The sequence below is a fragment of the Eptatretus burgeri genome, chromosome 12 (assembly GCF_056783735.1).
Source record: "Eptatretus burgeri isolate ZD-2024b chromosome 12, Ebu_testis_v1, whole genome shotgun sequence".
Taxonomy (NCBI): Eukaryota; Metazoa; Chordata; class Myxini; order Myxiniformes; family Myxinidae; genus Eptatretus; species Eptatretus burgeri.
Window position 1 is genome coordinate 3,973,387 of NC_140972.1, and position 21,758 is coordinate 3,995,144.

The 21,758-nt window shown below is 45.2% G+C and overlaps 1 long non-coding RNA gene across 2 annotated transcripts in view; it reads right to left on the minus strand.

Annotated features, from left to right (window-relative positions):
* The window catches only part of LOC147015004 (uncharacterized), a 46,843-nt gene extending 26,433 nt beyond the window's left edge, over positions 1-20,410 (minus strand). The window contains exon 1 of one of the 2 annotated variants that reach the window (XR_015050186.1): positions 20,145-20,410. This is a non-coding gene — a long non-coding RNA (uncharacterized LOC147015004). The remainder of the gene's footprint in view (positions 1-20,144) is intronic. The other variant, XR_015050187.1, reaches the window with a different exon arrangement.
* Between the last annotated feature and the right edge of the window lie 1,348 nt (positions 20,411-21,758).

Consider the following 21,758-nt stretch of genomic DNA (forward strand, 5'->3'; position numbering starts at 1 on the left):
TCAAATCGCGGCACGTCGCCCACCGGACGGACAATCCCGTCGTGACCCTCTAGGACTAACGCCGGGAACTAGTCACGGGTGGGCCTTTCGGCCTCACCACGATCGTGCCAATCGGCACCCCGCGTGGGATAGGGTTGCTCGCCAAATTCGACCTACCTAAGTACCCACACGGAGGGTAGACCGGGCGATCGCACCTCGCCGCAGGTCGACTTCGGACACGGGCCACTTTAAGCGACCCGTTCCGTACTATCGGGATAACTGAGCGGTGTTATCGTCAACCTCGACAGTTCGATTAATTATTGGGCGTATTTAGCCCACGACCAACCCTTTACGTGAAGTAAGATGGAGATTCAATAAAAGAAAAGACGAAGCGAAACGGGAAAAACAGTTCAACATAAAGCACATTTATTCCGCGGCAAACGGAAAGCACACATATACAATTATGCACCAAAAGCAAATGTACAAGTAGAAGAAACACAACAATTATGCACCAAAAGCAATTGCAGCAAAAGAAACACAATGCAGATCTACTACCGACTACCGAGCACATGGCAACACTTATACAGTTTTACTTCACAGACGGCGCCGACAACACATATACTCAAAGCAAAAGAAAAAGGAAGGGGCCACCCTCATCGACAAGGGGGCAGACGGGCCTGGGGCCGAGACCGCGTCGAGCCTACCCGTCTGGTGATGAGCCGCAAAATGGCGGCGGCGCCCCGACTCCGCGGGCCTCGCTGGCACTGCCTGGAATGGGGTGGGAACGGGGCCCCCTTCTCACACTATCTCAGCGCGGGGGGAAACAGGAGGGGGTTGTTGATGCTCGGGGGAATGAGGATATCTCGCTGGCTTAGGTTCCGCGACGAGCGACTCCACCGCGACCTCGGTCGCGTTACCGGCCTCCCCTCTCCGCAGCTCCCCGACTCTGACATGAGCGCAGACCTCCACAAAGATCCTTGGCTTCTCCAGCCTCCCCGGACCCCGACAGACACTCTCTCGACTGCCTTCGCCGCCGCCGCCACCACTCTCCAACTCTCCCACTCTTCTCAACTCCGTCCAACTGCCTTCGCCGCCGCCACAACTCTCCAACTCTCCCACTCTCCACTCTTCTCAACTCCGTCCAACTGCGATTCAGAAACTCTTTTTCTGACTTTTTGCTCCACGCTCGGCGCTTTATAGTGCGACAGGAGAAACCATATGCAGATTTTTGGATCAGGAATGGCTCGGGGGCGGAGCCACGCTCCCCATTGGACAGAGGAAAAGTGGGCGTGAATCATTCTTGATCTGTGAATCTGCATATAGCGATTATACTCCGACGCGCCTGGAGGCGGGGCCAAATCGCCCCACGCTCGCTGATAGGATGGAACAGAAGTGGGCATGAATCATTCTTGATCCGATTTCTCGGAAAGGCTGGTGTTTTTGCACCCGCTGCTCGGTGCGCGCCCTGTATGAGTCCAGGATCGGTGCCCACAAGCGGCGCGGGAATGGCGGTGATGCGATGGTTGCGAGAGCGAGATGTGACGGTAAAGGTCGTGGCTGTTGACGTTGTTGTTGTTGTGAAGCGGCGTTGCGGTTGGTGGTTGTTGTGTGATGGCTGTTGAGACGTGGTTGGTGGGGCTGTGGTGGTAGTAATGGCGGCTGGTCCAAAATAAAGATAGTAAAAGAAAAACGGCTATCTAAAAGGGTCGCAGCCCGAATGAATGACATTTATTCCCTCGAAACAACGGGTTTGGGCTAACTACACATATACTTAGAGATATCTCACCTACGGGACCTGAATGGTGGTTTGCGAATTTCGTCAACCACAACACTACCCCCTCCCCTTTTTACAGACTCGTCCCGAGTCATCAAATTTTCGTGTGCCATCATGTGTAGTTCTCCCCTAGTACATTTTACCTACGGATCCCTGAGTGCGACATTCATGGTATTCGTGTCCCCAAAATAAATAACCTGAGGGCTGAGTAACTACCTAAACAAACTCACTCACATGGACGACTTAAATAAAATTGCCGGCGCTAAGACATACATGCCGGGGGCGCACTCATATTTACAGTACATCTTAACCTTAACTTACAAATTTTACACTAAACCATGGCCCAGGATCAATGGTCTCTGCAAAAAGAAAGCAGTTTGCAGGGAGCCAGGCTGCTCGCATGAAGTCTCTGGCTCAAACAATGCAGGTGACAGGGGACGTGGCCAGCTGCTCACACGCAGTCCAAGGCCTTCCCTTTTGAACTGAACGCAGTGAACCACAACGGTGCATGGGCTGCACAAACGCAGTCTCCGTGCCAGCTCAAGCGGCACACGCAATGAACACAACGGATCGATGGATGAATGGATGGACGCAAACACGGTGCACGGGCCGCCACTGCAGGCCCGGGTTGTAGCTGCCAACAGGGCAGTTCTTGCAGCTTGCAAACTGTTGCTTTGATCCTGGCGCACATGGAAATGAACAGGGGGGGGGGGGGCAAAGCAATATTGAACGGGGCTGGTGAACAGGGGCAGTGGGCATGGCATGGCAAAAGTGATCAGGCAAACACAGCCTGCAGATGAACTGGCCGGCACAGGCCTTGAAGCACAGCAGCTGCAGACAATCCGACCGGCACAGGCCTTGCAGCACAGCAGCTGCAGACGATCCAGCCGGCACAGGCCTTGCAGCAAAACAACAGCTGCCGATGAAGTGGGCCGGCCTTTGCCTTGCAGCAACGCAGCCAGCAGATGAAGCTGGCCAGCCTTTGCCGTTCAGTGGAGGGAGTGCGGTGGTGCTGGCCACTCGGAAGGTGGGCTCGGACCTACCCTACGGTCTCCCTCCCAACCTATCGCCTTTGCCTGTCACTGTCTATACCCACTCCCTTAATTTGTCAAACCCCAATTTATTTTTTTTATGTTTACTTCCCCACTATAAATCGTCCCCTAACCCCCTTTATCGTCCTTGCTCGGCTAACCTATCTCGTCAGCTAGCCTACTCCCAACCCCTACGTTCCCTTCCCGGAGAGGAACAAGGGAGAGCTAGCGTCCTGTGCCGAGGCCCAACGAAGCCTCAGGATGGCCTCCCCAGAGTTCAGCGATCTATAACCAAAGTGGGTCCAGCGGCCCACAACAAGAGCGAGGGGATGGATGGTGCGGAGGGGTACACTTCCTAATCTACCCTATCCATTTAACTGTTAAACTACCCCGGGGCTTTCAACAAGCGCCTCGCGCTTAAACTATTGGTTCTAACAACCCAGATTCCCGTCGCCTGTGTTGGTGTCCTCACAATTTCGGGCCTCGCCCCCCAATTTTCTCTCGGTGCCCTCACACGGTCTCATGGCTGGGACGCGTGGCTCCCTTTGGCAGGCACGACCCTCTGCCGAATCTCCCGCTATGGCACCCCCGGGCACTCCACTGCCTCTGAGCCTACCAGCTCCCTAAACACCGGGGAGTGCCCCCCATGGCACCTCCCCTGAAACGCACACGTGGCAGGCTGGCTTCCCGGGCCCCTTTCCGAGGGTCACCCGTGCCCACAACACTGCCCACGCGGCTAATGGCGCCCCGGGCCCCCACACCAAGCAGGCGCACCCGTGCCCACTACGCTATCCCGGCCCCCCATGGGCCCTTGGCCTACCACAGCCGACTAGCCTGGTGCCCGTGGTACCCACTCAGCGATACTCACCTTTCGCAGCCATGCTCCCAGCCTGTCAACAGGGCTCCTTTACCCCTCCAAATGGGTTTCGAGCTTACATTCACACCAACAACAAAACGACCTCCATTTTTCAATTTAACTAACCCCCTAACTCACTCCACACTGACCCCGGGGTCCCTTGGGCGGGAGTCACTCCTCCCCCCAATCACTCATCGCACCATGCATTCCCCATTCGCTCCACTCACACAGACCCGCTGGCCTCACTCACTCACCAAGCACATTCTTCCACTTCACTCACCAACTCTTCACACTCACCGCTGAACTCTGCCATCCTTCTAACTACATCCCCTAACTAACTCGTGCTCCCACGTCGTCCCTTAAACTATAGCACGTTCCATTTAACACTACGTAGCTAAGCTACGTCCCCGCTACACATCCACAAGTCTGTCACTGATCCAAATAATCCCATTAATCAAATTCCCAACATAAATCTCGCTACAATCCCTCTAACTCATCCATTCCACGGACTCCATGAGGACTTACCCCTGCCCCATGAAGTCGGTCTAGCTAAGCTAACCCTTCCCCCTAACTAGTTTCCATCCTGTGCCCTGGTAAGGGGGTCTTCCACCCCTTGCCCGGGAATCCTGTGCACCCGAAAGTGAGGCTTGCTTTTTTTTTTTTTTTTTTTTTTTTTTCACATGCGCAGCACCAGCGCGGCAACTCACAGCTCGCGCACTTTGCACCCGCCCATGACGTCATGCAGCTGCACGTGTACCTCGTCCCTCCTTGGACGGTACCATCCGGCAGGGATACCCCTCCTGCCGGATTCCAACCCCGCGTGCAGCCATGACGTCACCGTGCGCATAAAAAAACACTAGCCCCACGTCTCGAGGGGTTCCCCACGCGAACACATGTGCTTTGCCCGTTGGAGCTTAACACACACGATCGCGTGGAGAACCCTTCCGGTCAAAATCCATAATCCTGCCTAAACTTTGTCCGTCCGCGGGATCGGCAAATCCACCGCGTGCGTTTCCGGACCGGGACTTCACTCTCGCAAGCGAGCACGTGGGGGCCTCGTGCGTTGCACAGCACGGACCTCGTGCTCGCTGCTGGGTGAACCCGGCACGGTGCGCAAAACATCTACAGCCGCTACTCGGCTTTCTTTCCTCACATGTCGCCGTCGTCGCCATTCAACCCACGCACACCTGCGTGTTACGACGCTCACACTCCACTCCATTACATTCGCCCCGGGAGACGCGGCTGCATGTTCACACACGCCCACCGATATCTCCCTCACACACAGCGACCTTGCACACGCTGTCTCTCTCACACACGCCCTTGCACCCACGCTATGCATGCGTTGCAGCACGCATTTCACCACACTCGTGAATCCCACTCCTGACACCAGTGTTGTGGATTCGCGCCCGCCGGCGTGCGAGCGGCCACGTAACTCGAATCGCGGCACGTCGCCCACCAGACGGACAATCCCGTCGTGACCCTCTCAGCCTAACGCCGGGAACTAGTCACGGGTGGGCCTTTCGGCCTCACCACGATCGTGCCAATTGGCCCCCCGCGTGGGATAGGGTTGCTCGCCAAATTCGACCTACCTAAGTACCCACACGGAGGGTAGACCGGGCGATCGCACCTCGCCACTTTAAGCGACCCGTTCCATACTATCGGGATAACCGAGCGGTGTTATCGTCAACCTCGACGGTTCGATTAATTATTGGGCGTATTTAGCCCACGACCAACCCTTTACGTGAAGTAAGATGGAGATTCAATAAAAGAAAAGACGAAGCGAAACGGGAAAAACAGTTCAACATAAAGCACATTTATTCCGCGGCAAACGGAAAGCACACATATACAATTATGCACCAAAAGCAAATGTACAAGTAGAAGAAACACAACAATTATGCACCAAAAGCAATTGCAGCAAAAGAAACACAATGCAGATCTACTACCGACTACCGAGCACACGGCAACACTTATACAGTTTTACTTCACAGACGGCGCCGACAACACATATACTCAAAGCAAAAGAAAAAGGAAGGGGCCACCTTCACCGACAAGGGGGCAGACGGGGCTGGGGCCTAGACCGCGTCGAGCCTACCCGTCTGGTGATGAGCCGCAAAATGGCGGCGGCGCCCCGACTCCGCGGGCCTCGCTGGCACTGCCTGGAATGGGGTGGGAACGGGGCCCCCTTCTCACACTATCTCAGCGCGGGGGGAAACAGGAGGGGGTTGTTGATGCTCGGGGGAATGAGGATATCTCGCTGGCTTAGGTTCCGCGACGAGCGACTCCACCGAGACCTCGGTCGCGTTACCGGCCTCCCCTCTCCGCAGCTCCCCGACTCTGACATGAGCGCAGACCTCCACAAAGATCCTTGGCTTCTCCAGCCTCCCCGGACCCCGACAGACACTCTCTCGACTGCCTTCGCCGCCGCCACCACTCTCCAACTCTCCCACTCTTCTCAACTCCGTCCAACTGCCTTCGCCGCCGCCACAACTCTCCACTCTTCTCAACTCCGTCCAACTGCGATTCAGAAACTCTTTTTCTGACTCTTTTTGCTCCGCGCTTTATAGTGCGACAGGAGAAACCATATGCAGATTTTTGGATCAGGAATGGCTCGGGGGCGGAGCCACGCTCCCCATTGGACAGAGGAAAAGTGGGCGTGAATCATTCTTGATCCGCGAATCTGCATATAGCGATTATACTCCGACGCGCTTGGAGGCGGGGCCAAATCGCCCCACGCTCGCTGATAGGACGGAACAGAAGTGGGCGTGAATCATTCTTGATCCGATTTCTCGGAAAGGCTGGTGTTTTTGCACCCGCTGCTCGGTGCGCGCCCTGTACGAGTCCAGGATCGGTGCCCACAAGCGGCGCGGGAATGGCGGTGATGCGATGGTTGCGAGAGCGAGATGTGACGGTAAAGGTCGTGGCTGTTGGCGTTGTTGTTGTTGTGAAGCGGCGTTGCGGTTGGTGGTTGTTGTGTGATGGCTGTTGAGACGTGGTTGGTGGTGGTTGTGGTGGTAGTAATGGCGGCTGGTCCAAAATAAAGATAGTAAAAGAAAAACGGCTATCTAAAAGGGTCGCAGCCCAAATGAATGACATTTATTCCCTCTAAACAACGGGTTTGGGCTAACTACACATATACTTACAGAGATATCTCACCTACGGAACCTGAATGGTGGTTTGCGAATTTCGTCAACCACAACAATATTATATATATATATATATATATATATATATATATATATATATATATATATATATATATATATATATATATATATATATATATATATATATATATATATATATATATATATATATATATATATATATATATATAAAATGTGTTTGTCTCTATATCTCTCTTGAGTGTTGACTCATTTCTTTTATTTTTCAGTTTAAACACCTGTCTGGATGAACCAAGCACACAAGTTAATCGTCTGCAGGAATCTGACCTGAAACTCAAGACATCTGAAGCAGACTGCTTGGAAATATCATCTATTTTTACAACTGAATGTTCGATATTTTTAATGTTGATAAATTATATTTGCTCTGCTTTTAATTATTCAATTCTTAATTACAAGAAAAGAATAAAGGAGATGTAAAGGAGGGGGGGGTAGGTGCGCTCCCCAACGACCCATCACCCCCTCATCCCAACCCTTCCCCGTGTGTGTGGGGGTGGGATGAGGGGGGTGATGGGTCAAAGGTGTGGAGCATACAGGGGGGGATGAGGGGGGTGGGCGGAGCTTGTGTGGGCAGGGTTTGTGTGGGCAGGGCTTCTGTGGGTGGAGTTTGTATGGGTGGGGTTTTTGTGGGTGGGGCTTGTGTGGATGAGGCTTCTGTGGGTGGGGCTTGTGTGGATGGCTGGATGTGTGGGTGGAGCTTGTGTGGATGGGACGTTTGTGGGCAGAGATTGTGTGGGCAGAGTCAAAAGGGGGCGGAGTTAAAAAAAAAATCAATTTATCTTTGTCTTTTGTAATTCCTGTGAATAAAAAGAACCTAAAATCTCTTCCCCTTCTAAATTATACCTTACAAGTCCAAGGAACTGTATCGATCACATCAACGATTTTAAAAAGCTCATTCGTCCACCGCTTTGTATAACCTTTTTTAAAATGAGATTTCCACCTATATATTCTTACTACATCACCAACTTTGAACTTTGGCTTTCTGACATATTCTAATTTTGTAAATGCTTCTGATGGGTTGCTGTTCGTTGAGGTGTGAATCGTATCATTATACTTATCTACAATATCCTGAATAAAAGATGACCATTGTTGAGAACAGAGTTGGGTGAAGTTTTTATATAGTCTCTCTTTTAAAGTGCGATTGAAGCGCTCAATAACAACCGCTTTTCCTTCATTAAAAAGGTACTGTATAATGTAATGCTGTTATTTTTTAGAAAATTCATAAATGTCTTGTTATAAAACTCTACCCTCATCAGTCCACAATTTTTTATATTTTCTTTTACTTTTATTGAATATCTGTTGAAAGGCTAATATAAGAGTATTACCTGTTTTGTTTTTTAAAAGGGACAACCCACACATATCTACTCCTCAAATCGATAACGGTTAAAGCATACTTGTACCCCTTATCATTATTGAGTTCAATCAAAACAGCGGACCAGATATAATCAACTTCCTTGGAATAAACCTTCCTTCTATGAAACTTTGTGAATATTGGTTTATGTAATTCATCAGCTAATTGTTCTTCAGTCTTAATGACATCATTAGAGCCTATAAGTTTTTTGAATTTCCAAGTCCAAGTTTCAATTTAGTACTGATCATCTTCTTCATGATGAACCTATCAACTTTTTCTCTCAAGGTTGGATTTGTATCAGAGACAAATTATACAACATTTCTCGATCGGCTTCATGCTTTTCTTCCAAAGTTGTGGTATTCCCATAATCAATATCATGCCTCATGCACACTTCATCAACTCTATTGATGGGCTTACTCCATGGTTTAGGATTGTCTGCCTGATCTAATCTTTTATCCAAGTTTGTTCCTGGACAACAGAAAGAATACCCTCATAGATTTAATTCCCCTGGTATTCCAGTAGTTGTAAATTTACTTCCTGATAAAAACTTTTGTATATCTCCTCCGTGTTTGTGTTTGGAGGTAAATTGACTTTTTTGAGCCACACACCGAACATGTACCTTTTTGTATAACCCTATTATTTTTACTTTTAAAATACGAGATATTTTTAGTATTAGTTTTCTTTTTACATTTGAGGCAATAACTCATTTATTTTAAAAGAAAAATTCCTACAGAGTGCAAAAACCTTTTTAGTTTCCAACATGCACATTTGAATCTTCATTTTTAAAACAAAGAATCCTCAGAAATGTCTTCACTCTCTCTTCCATTTATTTAAGAAAAAAAAATGAAAAGCATTAAAGTCAATCAAACCAACATCAATAATATAATCTTTATTTCCACTTCCTCGTTTATATCTTCTCCCTGAAAACGATGTTAATAGTCTTGTCGAAAATATTTCGAATACACTTGTAAATTCTTCGTTTTCCTCCTCGGTGCATTGAGATTCATTTATTTTCTGTGATACCTCCAATCTTTCTTTAATCTCACTGGTTTCCATATATATATATATATATATATATATATATATATATATATATATATATATATATATATATATCTATTTCTCTCTCTCTTTTTCTCTCTCTCTTTTTCTCTCTCTCTTTTTCTCTCTCTTTTTCTCTCTCTCTTCTTCAACTCATTCCTCGTCCCTTACTATCCTTGCATCACTGACACCCCATACAATATTATACATATATTCATCAGGATTTCTTGTTATTCCTGTATCCAAAATAAAAATTTTTACAACAGGAAACCAACAAAATTTCTTCTGAATTTCTGAAAGAGCCTTACGTTTTCTTAACTCTATAATTTTTTCATTATTTAACATTTTAATTAAATCCAAAGTTGTTGGTTCATCAACATCAGTATGAAACCAATTTTTTATTGAAAATACCTCATTCTTATGTTGTGGAACATATTTATTAAAATACCAAATACCCTTTTCTTGAAGGTATGCTTGGACACAGAAATGATAATTTTATTGAAGCCTTCTTGCTGTCATTTATGTATTAGAAATATACGACAGATTAATATTATGACATGAAACACCTCCCCATAGTTAAATAATTTTGTATTTCCTTACTTATTATATATAATCATGTTCTTTGTGTTTTCATCTATCTATAATCCCAGCAATCTCTATGTGTTTGTCTGTGACCACTGTTTGTCGACAACCACTGGTCCGATCTAATTTGTTTTTTTTTGTATACCTTGTCGAGGCTTGTATGAGAGCTAACACAACTCACAGCAAGGGGGCAAGAGACAAGAGGAGCGGGAGTGGGAGGGACAAAACAGTGGGGAACAGACACATTAGGTGAACTGTGGAAGGGAGAGGGATGGGGATGGGACAGGGAACATGGTGAAGAGAAGATGGACATTACAGGGACTTTCAGGAAGGAAAGCAGGGGAATTGAAGGAAGTGGGCTTGGGTGGATTATCGGGGGTAGAAGAGATCGAGGATTTGGATGGGGGAAGATAAGAGGTGGTGGTGAACAGCTGTTTTGAAAGCCTGGAGGGAAGAATGGGAAAGAATAGAGTGAGGAAGTTTATTCCAAAGGCAGGAAAAAGAGGAATTCCAAAGGCGGCAAAAAAAAAAAAAGAGGAAAAAAATTGAAACTTGCCAGGTATATTTCTGGGATACAAGAACCTTAATTTATGAAAGTTGTTAGGGTTAGGGTTATAACTAACAGCTTGGTTAGGGTTATAATTTATGAAGCATAACATATATATAGATATAGTGAAGAAGTAAATAAAAAGGCATTAGGAGCCTTTGATGATAAGAGATTTATTTTAGATAATGGAATAGATTGTGTTCCATATGGATATTGTATGATAGAGTGAATAGAATAGATTGTGTTTTAACGATGGGAAGATGGGTTAGGGTTTTATAAGGGCTACCGCCGCGTTTTTTTGCAATATATAAATGGTCAAACCAAGTATTAATCAAACTAAAGAGTGGAGAAAATCTCAGTCTTGGTATATAAATGGAAAACATAATGAATGTGAAAAATATCAAATAAGTCTTATTGAAAAAATAACTAAAACAAAGGTAAATAAAACAAATAAGCGAATCAATTTAAAAAGTGGTAAGTTAGAGGATGTAAAGAAAAAAATGAATATCCTTGAATGGACTGAAAACTTTGATGGTTATCAATTGAACAATGAAAAAACAATTTACTATAATCTCAAAATGATGTGGCTCAGGAGGTGGTCAAACAAGAGCATTAAGAGAAGTTTATCATTTCGTAATGGCACAAAAGGGGTATCTTAAAAAAATATAAAGATTCAAATTTTTTGTTTTTCAATATTTTAGATGGGGATTATTGTGCAAAGAAAATTAAACTATTGAAGGAATTTGAGAATGAACAAATCTTTATAGGTTCAATGAGTGAGCTGTTCAACCCCCAGGTGTTCAATTCAATGAGGTTCAACCTCCAGGTTAAAAGGGGAGACAAATAAATATACCTTGGGATAAAAATGGGGTTTATTTTTAGGGAAAAAAAATAGGAATCGCTGAAAATCCCCCATTCATTTACATGGGGAAAAGTGAGCCAGAACCAGTATATCCACCCTACTTATACATATATATATATATATATATATATATATATATATATATATATATATATAATTTTTTTTTTTTTTTAAACCACCCACAGCATCGACATTCGACATGAGGTCTTGCGGCTGTCTGTCTTGGCTGCTGGCGTTAGTGCTTGCGTTATCTTTTATCTTGTAGGCTTGGACTGTATCTTCTTGCCAATTGCTTTTGGTGATGCGCTGGCAAGCGCACACTTATCTCTTGACTGTTATTCAAAGAAGGATATTATTAAAGAACAGTCTATCCAAGAAGGCCTTATTATTCACCACGTTGAACATCTGGAATAAGGGTTTGAGTTCACACAGGTGAAGTCTTAAACAGCAAGGAGTTCAGTGGGCGCTCGTCCTTAAACACTAAGTTGTTCACAGGGTGCAACAGGGCATAAATGGGTGGCGTACAAGTGGGGGGGGCACCAGATGCGCCATGTGGGGGGGGGTCATTGCACCCAAATGCCCCCCCCCCCCAACGACGGGCCTGGAGTTTCCCCTATTAATTTGTATGGGAGGGGGAGGAATCAGTCTACTGTTTTGGGTTTTTCCAGGGTGAATTCAGAGTTTTCCCCATTAATTTTCATGGATGCCTCAGAAGCCCCATTTATTATATATACACACACACACACACACACACACACACACACACACACACACACACACACACGCACACACACACGGTGTCCCAAAAAAATATACAACTTTTAAAATGCTTCATTTGATCCTAAAAAAAAAAAAAAAAGCAGTAGTTTTGTCACTAATGCTTCATTTCTTGTTGCAGAGACCCTGAAGTTTATTTTGATACCAAGCAAGTGCCAGAAAAATGCCAAGACTGACCGTACAACAACGGACGAAAATTGTTGAACTTTGGCACCAGACGAAAAGTGTCATACAGGTGCAACGTCTTTACTCGAGACATTTCGGTATCCACTTGCGCCAAGCACCAAACTTTCGGACAACAAAGTGCACCATCGCAAAGTTTACCAATGTGGGAACCATCTGTGACCTTCACAAGGGTCACAGTGGTCGGAAGGACAGGTCGTAGTGAAGAAAATGTGGAAATGGTGAGACAGGCCAACAAGAGACAGGAAATTCAGAGTCCAAAAAAAATCGATTTGACGACTTTCTGCCAAGACAAACATTCATAAGAGCACCGTTCAGAGGATCCTTCGCCAAGACATTCATGCCTTTCCATACAAAATTCAAACGGAAACGGTGCTTACTGATTAACAGAAATGCAAACGACTAGACTTTGCAAATTGGTTCTCAGGAAAGTTGGAGGAAGATGTAGACTTCCTCAAAAAAACTTCACATGATGGACGAATGCCATTCTCACTTGTCCGGGGAGGTAAACAAGCAAAACTTTTGGTACTGGGGAACTGAAAATCCTGGTAATGCATCAACTGAACTGGTCCCTCGATCTGTTCTCAAAGTCACCATGTGGGTGGCGGTTGGTTGATATGGGATAATTGGTCCATACTTCTTTGAAGATGACCAGAGACGCACTTGCATGGTAAACCAGAGGAACTATCGTGAAATGATTCAGGAATTCCATCTGCCTGAGCTCCGTACTCAGGCCCGTAGGAGAAACAACCTGATCCAGATGAGAACCCAGTGGTTTCAGCAGGATGGGGCACCGCCCCATACAGCCAGGGAAACAAGGCGTTTTCTCAACCAACATTTTGAGGGCTGCTTTATCTCCCTCTACGAAGATGTTGAGTGGCCACCGTATTCCCCTGACCTTACTCCTCCAGACTTCTTCTTGTGGGGGTATCTCAAGGACAGGATTGATGGAAACACTAGGCCTCAGACTCTTGATCAGCTGAAGGAAAACATCCACCGAGAAATCAAGAACATTCCTCAGGAAACGTTTCCCAAAGTGATGGAGAACATGACAACGCGTTTGCAGGCAGTGATCGGACAATGTGGAGCCTACGTCGAACATGTGGTCTAAAAGAAAACGACGATTCTATACCAAAATTTAAATTTTGGTGGCAATTTTGACATTGGTGCAATAAACTTCAACCTTTCAGCTTTCTATCTAGCCATATATCTTTTTTCAAAATACATGTTATGACCATCCTCTTTACAGATGAAAAGTTGTATATTGTTGCGAATTCGCGCCCGCCGGCGCACGAACGGCCACGTGACTCGAATCGCGGCACGTCGCCCACCGGACGGACAATTCAGTCGTGACCCTCCGGGAACTATCGCCCGGAGCCAGTCACGGGTGGGCCTTTCGACCCCACCACAATCGTGCCAATCGGCCACACGCGCAGGATAGGGTTGTTCGCCAAACTCGACCTACCTAAGTACCCACGCGGATGGTAAACCAGGCGATCGTACCTCGCCGCAGGTCGACTCCAGACACGAGCCGCTTGGACGGCCCGTTCCGTACTATTGGGATAACCGAGCGGTGTTATCGTCGACTTTGACGGTTCAGATTAATTACCGGGATCTTGCACCCGCTACGAACCCTTTACGTGAAGCAGGAAGGAGAGTCAATGGAGAAAAGACAAAGCGAAACGGGAACAGTTCAACATGCAAGCACCTTATTTACATGACACATGGAGAGCACACATATAGCAATTAAAACAATAATGCACAAAAAAGCAAATGTAATACGACCGACTAACGCGTACACATGGCAACACTTATACAGTTCTACTTTACAAGACACGGCGCCACAAGATCCATACAAAAACAAAAGAAAAGGACACCCTCAAAGACAAGGGGGCAGACGAACGAGTCTGGGCCTTGGCAGACCGAACGAGTCCCACGAGACAGTTGCAGGTTACCTGCACCCTCGCGGTGCGATGGTGGGCGAGCTCTCTCCGGCACTCCTTGTTAGAAACGGGCAGGTCCGCGAGACACAGCTGGCAGAGCGGAACCTCCAGTCCGCCTCCCCTCCGCGACGTCCGGACTCTCCACCGACTGCAAGCTCCAACGAGCGGGTCGCTCTACGGACCGCTTCGCCAAGACCCAGACGGGCAGAAGACCATGAACCGCCGACTGATACTGACACTCTCACCGACCGCCCTGACCTGACTTCCTCTGACGGTGCCTCTGTGCGCCATTTTATTTCCCCTGAACCCCGCCCTCCCTTCGCGGCACGCGGGGGGGGGGGGAACATTCCACCAGAGAAATCGGGGCGGGAGTTGAGTTTCCAACAGTCATTCTTGTTTACCAGAGAAATCGGGGTGGGAGTTGTTGTTGTTCCCCTTTTGTGTTCGTGGAGATGTTGACGGTTGCTGGCGGAGTGGTGAGGATGGCGTGGTTGTTGAGAGGCAGGTGTGGTTGTGTGATGGCGGTTGAGACGTGGTTGGTTCAAAATAAAGATAGAACAGAAAAACGGCTATCTCAAAGCGTCGCAGCCTGAATGGATCACATAAATTCCCTCTAAACAACGGGTTTGGGGCTAACTACACATGTACTTCGAGATATCTTACCTACGGGCCCTTCATGGTGTATTGCGAATTTCCACAGCCGAAACAATATTTTTTGGGGACACCATATATATATATATATATAGGTCTATCTGTTTGTCTATCATGTTATAACTTGAGAACGGATTAACGCATTTCAATAAATCCAACTATGGTGGATTCAGGGAAGTCGTGGAAATATTTCTCATGAAATGTTTTTATTTTTTATGGTTACATAGGCACACTTGGCGAAACTGCAAATACCAATTTGCGATGCTGGTTATCCCCGCACTGCTTGGAATCCTTTTTCTTCTGGCCCTATTGATTAGCCATCCCAACAAAGATTGGTATTTCCATCAGCGAAACAAGGGGTCTTTTATTCCATTGTATTCAATAGCAGGAGTGTCTGTCTGTCCATCCCCAAACTACTCCTTAAGTTTTGGATCTCGCCCCACCAAACCTTCTGTGGAACGTTTTGGGGTCCCATCTGGTATCCTAAGGTGGGTGGGAGTTTTCATAAATACCTCAATGCAATTACGATTTTGAGTTTTGATTTGTAAGAAGCTGCTCCTGCTCCTCATACAATGTCAGAATGGCATTTATCTTCATTTACCTCAAGAGTGTTTGTAATGTTGTATTTTGTTATATTAATGGTGTTTGTTACTTGCAAATATCGAAGATTTTTCAAGTATAATGGTCAGGTCGATTTTGTTATTCTGCCTGTTTGTCTGTTTATCACCGACAGGTCACAATTCCAAACCGATCATCATGAAACTTTACCGAGTTGTAGAGGTAGTCTCAACTGAGAAGCAGATTGATTCTTGAGTTCAAATTTCTAACATTGTCATTTTTCATCCAATTGACTTGAAAGTTGAACAGGATTAGCATATTGCATCACTGAATTGGGAAACCAACTATTTGAGGTCAATAGGTCAAAGGTCACCTCAGGGTCTAACTTACCATCAATTTTTATCTGAAAAGTCATCAATCTTCATATAATTGCATCGTGCATTACTGAATTAGGAGACCAACTATTTTTGAGATCCAAAGGTCAACAAGGGCAAACATCTATTTCAATCTAAAAAATAATCAATTTTCATCCGATTGACCTGAGCTTTGATTTGAGATTGTCAATTTTACTCTTGATGAAATGGACAATTTTTGTATCCATGGCAACCTTTGCAGACGGGGTGGATTTTGCAAGTATCCTGCTCTGCACGACGTCTTTTTCTTGTTACTTGCAAAATCGAAGATTTTTCAAGTATTCAAGATTTTGTTATTCTGTCTGTCTGTTTGTCTATCGCCTACACATCACAATTTTCAACAGATCTTCACGAAACTTCATCAAATGGGAGAGTTTCTCATAAGGAAGAAGCCTGTTGTTTTTGACGTCAAAAGGTCAACATCGGCCAAAGGTCAACAACTTAGGTGAGATTTCTAAGATCCTCAATTTTCATCCGATTGACTTGAAATTTGAAGAGGATTTATATTGAAGGTCAAGAAATTCATCCAGCCAATTATTTGAGGTCAACATCGACCAAAAGGTCAACATTGGCCCAAGGTCAAAAACTAAGGTGGTATTTCTAAAATCCTCAATTTTCATTAAATTGAATTTTGAAGAGGATTTATATTTCAGGTCACTGAATTCAACCAGCCAATTATTTTTGAGGTCAACATGGACCAAAAGGTCAACAACTAAGGTGGTATTTCTAAAATGGTCAATTTTTATCTGATAGACTTGAAATTTGAAGAGGATTTACATTTCAGGTCATTGAATTCAACCATCCAATTATTTTTAGGTCAACATAGAACAAAACGTCAACATAGTCACAAGATCAACGACAAAAGCTCCATTTCCAACCTGGCCTCCAAAGCCAGACGCCCACTGGGAATCCTCTATCGTGCAAACTCCTTCCTCGGCCCATCTGAGCTCCTGACCACAGACAAAGCTTTCGTCCACAGCTTGATGGAGTATTGCCCTCTCCTTTGGGCTGGTGCTCCTGCCTCTCACCTTTCTCGGCTTCACGCTGTAGAAACCAAGGCACTTTGGATCATTGGTATCTCCCACGATGAAGCAGAGTCTTTGGGTCTCACCCTCTCACTGCAGGCAGGTCAGTGGTCTTTCTGTCTTCTACAGTCTCCTTTCCGGTCTCGCCCCCCCCCCCCCGCTCTGTCTGCGATATGTACCCCCCATATTTCCGCAGGATGCTCAAGGTCCGCCAACAACCCCCTTCTGGTAAAACCCCCAAAATCATGAATCACTGCCCACCTTCACTCTTTCATTCCTCTTTTTTCCCACCTTTGGAATAAACTCCCACTCTCTTCAATCCCATTCTTGCCTCCAGGCCTTCAAAACAGCTGTTCACGACCACCTCTTATCTTCCCCCATCCAAAATCTCGATCTTTTCTACCCCCGATAATAAATCCAAAACCCAGCTCCTTAAAATTCCCTGCTTTCCTTCCTGAAAGTCCCTGTAATGTCCATCTTGTGTACCCCATGTTCCCCACCTCATTTCTCTCCCTTCCACAGATCTCCCAATGTCTCTGTTCCCCACCGTTTTGTTCTCCCCTCTTGCTGTGCATTGTGCGTTAGCTCTCATACGAGCCTCGACAACGTATACAAAAACAAAACTGTGCATTACTGAATTGGGAAATCAACTACTTTTGAGATCACAAGGTCAAACAAACATCTGAAATCATCAATTTTCAACTGAAAAATCGTCAGTTTTCATCCCATTAACTTGAAAGTTAAACAGCAATTGCATATCGCATCACTGAATTGGGAAACCAACTACTTTTGAGGTCAAAATGTCAAAGGTTAACTCAAGGTCAAACTTCTAAAATCATCAATTTCAATCTGAAAAATAATCAATTTTCCTCTGATTGACCTGAGCTTTGATTAAGATTGTCAATTTAAATGTTAATGAAAGACAATTTGATGTATCCATGGCAACCTTCAGAGAGTGGCTGGATTTTGCATGTATCGTGCTCTGCACAATGTCTGTTTCTTGTTTGTTTGTTCTGTTTGTCGGTTTGTGTTTGCTTATTTTTATATTTTGTTGCCTGCAGGTCACAATCTTAAACCGATTTTCACGAAGCTTCACCACATGGTACAGTTTGTCATGAGCAAGAAACTTCTTGTTTTTGATGTCAGAAAGTCAACACAGGCCAAAGGTCAACAAATGCTTCAAATTTCTGAAATCCTCAATTTTCATCTGATTGACTAGAAATTTGAAAAGAATATTCATGTCAAGAAAAGGATATTGAACCCAAAATGAATTTAACCACCAATTAGTTTTTTTAGTTCAACACAGGCCAAAAGGTCAACATAGGCCAGATTTCTAAGATTGTCAATTTTCATCCGATTGACTTGGGATTTGAAGTGGAGTTGCATGTCTGGTCATTTAATTCAACAACCTAATATTTTTTAAGGTCAAATTTGTTTTCTGGATTTCACAAGTATCATGCTATGCTTTGCATTTTTTTTTTTTGTATATGCTGTCAAGGCTCGTTTGAGGGTGAACACACAGAACATATAACAAGGGTTGCAGAAGATGAGGGGGAGAGAGAGCAAATGAAAAAAGTGTGGAGCAGAGACAAGAGGAGATGTGTAGAACAGAGAGGGATGGGGCAGGGTACACAAGATGGACACGATTGGGACATTCAGGAAGGAAAGCAGGGAATTTAAAGGAGGTAGGTTTGGGGTGGATTAGAGGGGGTAAAAAGATCGTCGTTTTGGACAGGGGAAGATAAGAGACGGTGCTGAACAGCTATTTTGAAAACCTGGATGGAATAGTGGGATTGAGGAGAGGATGGGAGTTTGTTCCAAAGGTGGGAAAAAACAGAGGAATGAAAGAGTGAAGGTGGGCAGTGATTCTTGATTTTGGTAGTTTTACCACAAGGGGGTTGCTGGCAGACCTTGAGCACCCTGCGGAAATATGGGGGAGGGGGGGACATATCTCAGACAGAGCAATGGGGGCGAGGCCAGAGAGGAGACGGTAAAAGACAGACGGACCACCGACCTGCCTGACCTCTCTCATGGTGCGTGAGAGACCCAAAGAATCAGCCACATTGTGAGATACCAATGATCCTAAATGCCTTGGTTTCTACAGCATGAAGCCAAGAAAGGTGAGAGACAGGAACACCAGCCCAGAGGGGAGGCTGCAGAGGAAAGCTTTGTATGTGGTCAGGAGCTCAGGTGTGTCAAGGAAGGACTTTGCATGACGGAGAATTCCCAGTCGGTAACTGGCTTTGGAGGCCAACTTGGAAATGTGGCTTTCCTAGGAAAGATCATGGCAGATAGTGAGACCCAGAAGCTTAAACAAAAGGACTTCATGAGGATTGTTGAGAAAGTAGATGGGGGGGCGGGGAGGGGAGTACCCAGACGATCATTTCGGAGAGACATAGTGATGGTGTGAGATTTCTCAGGATTGAAAGACGTATTCCACGTGTTGGACCAGTTTGTGATTTTATCCAGATCTGCAGAAAGTGAAGAGGCTGGGTAGAGCAGAGGGTGGAGTCATCAGTTCTGGGCCAGAACACCAACAGCAGAGTTGAAGGCCAAGATAGAGGAAGACTTGGACAAACGATGGGCGTGGGGACGGATGAAGTGCAGGAGAGGATGCATTGGGTGGACAATATGGATACAGAAGCATACTCTCAAGAAGTGAGTCATCACATCATGGAATCATCGCCCATAAAATAAATATTCAGAGAATCTTCTCGTTAACAGGTCATGTTTGTCTAAGATAACTTCAGTACGGGACCATTTTTACCATTGACATGTTGTTACATTATGAGCCTGCCATTTGCCTCGTGCTGTGGGAAATTATTTAGTTTTGCTTTTATGTCCTGTAATACTAATCATCATTTTGTATGCAACCTATGGTGCTGGTTGCATCATTGATGGGCGCACGGTTGTGCTGCTGATGCAGTGCCCCCGTTTCCAGTAAGCCGGAACTCATTTTGCCCACTTCGGAAGGATGACAGGCCGATTCAACCCACCTGGTGTTATTTTAATAACAGGAGCTAAAACTCAGGACCCTAAGAACTTAAACGAACACCAGGTTTATATAATACGTACTGTACCAATGAAACGAACACCCGAAACCTGTGGTTCTTACACACTTTGTCCATAAAGTCCTTGTGCTACTTTGTACTTTTCTAACTTCTGATGTACATAAGTCGAACGATCGAAGCAAACTATAAATGGCATATGAAATAAATCAAGTTTTGTTGTTGATATTGTTATTGCTGTTGTCAAATCCACAATATTTCCCTGGGTTTGTGGGCGAGTTGATGTTTTCTGACGCGGAAACTTCGACATCAGTGGTAAAGTCAACCACCACAATTACCGCTTATGGTTCCTGAACTACAACGATTAAATCTTTCACTTATTACCTTGAACCAGGAAGACTCGGCTCCCGGCCACCGATGCTTCGAACGTGCGACGGTTCATGGACGACGTCATCCCAGACAAGTGGTCGTGGACCGGGACACATCGACCACTTGCTTGGCCACCTTGTTCACCTCACCTGTCACCCTCGGACTACATTTTTATGGGGATATTTTAAACTTTTTTTTTCTTTTAATCATCAAAACAACGTTATTTGGATGAAGGACGACGATCACACATTCGATTCATGAAATTACCAAAGCACAACAGGATGATGTTTTCAACACGTACACATTGGACTTCCGGTTCCGGTTTGCTCCCCACGTGTTGGTTGCTCTGCATTAATTCATCGCACCTGTTCAACCAAACGAACTTTTCCCAGACCAGACACGTTGTGTTTTTACTGCTTTATTTGTCATTCCCGTGCTGATGGTCGTGTTTTCGTCCAATTTCCTGCACCAAACCGTGCTTGTGTTGAGATCTTGAATTTGTGTCCCTGGGAAAGTTTGGCCTACTTGTCCCTGGGGCTGGGATCGTCGATTTAATTTTGTTGCTTGTGCCTGTTTTTTGAGTGCACGTGCTTCGTTTTCGCTCCTTTGATCCAAGTATCGATACATATCATCCCTCACCTTCATCCTTTCTCCAGCCTTGTTCCAAAAAAATATTCAAACAACAAAAAAGCTTGGCTCTACCGTCTTGGTAGTGCCAACCTTCACTGCATGCTATTTAAATAAAAAAAACACCTTTTTATACTTTGTTATCTTTGTCTGTACTTCTTTTTCGTGGGCCACACAGGTTGTTGCAGATTCATTTGTGTGTTTCAAAAGGCATGTTGTGTTGTTTGAGCGGTACCTTGTCTGTGTGTGTTGAAAGAGGATCTACCTGTCTACGCAGGACAATCCCACTAATTCATCTGATGTCTGTTGCTTTATGAAAGCTGTCGACGAATGTGGAATAGCAGATCTTAAGCCACCTCTTTGGAGTCGGAATATGAACTGTCTGTAAAATTACAATCAATTGCTGTGATGCGATTTAGAGTAAGCTTTGGCCCGAGCTCCTCACCATTCACCACAGTGAACACTTGGAATCGATGGTGATAGGACTTGCAACGCAATCATCACGCTACATGAAGCACAATATGATTATTTCAATCCTAATGAGGATAAGTCTATCATATTCCAAGCACTTATTGACAACAGTTCCAAGTTGTCTTTTTTTTTTTATCCCCGGACAAAGGATGGTCAGGATCTTTGAACAATGCGCAGTTTCTGGAGAACTCGAAACTTTTTGATAAAGGTGAGGTGGAAACATATTATCCTCTCCAACTGAAGTAGACATTCACCCAAGAAATATGAGACCATTTATTATGAGCAACACTGCTTACCCTCTTATACCATGGCTTACAAGATGATACCATGAATCGGTGATGATGCTTCATTTTGAGAGATGCTTTTAACTACAGAAACCGTGCCAGGCAGAAGGTGGCTTTAACAAAATACCTTTGGGACACTTTCACCCAATATTTTTCGAACAAAATTCAATTTTCAATATCAAAAACATCAATTTGGTTATTTTATCTTTTATTCTTGAAATTTAGAAATATTTGTTAACGTCCATGT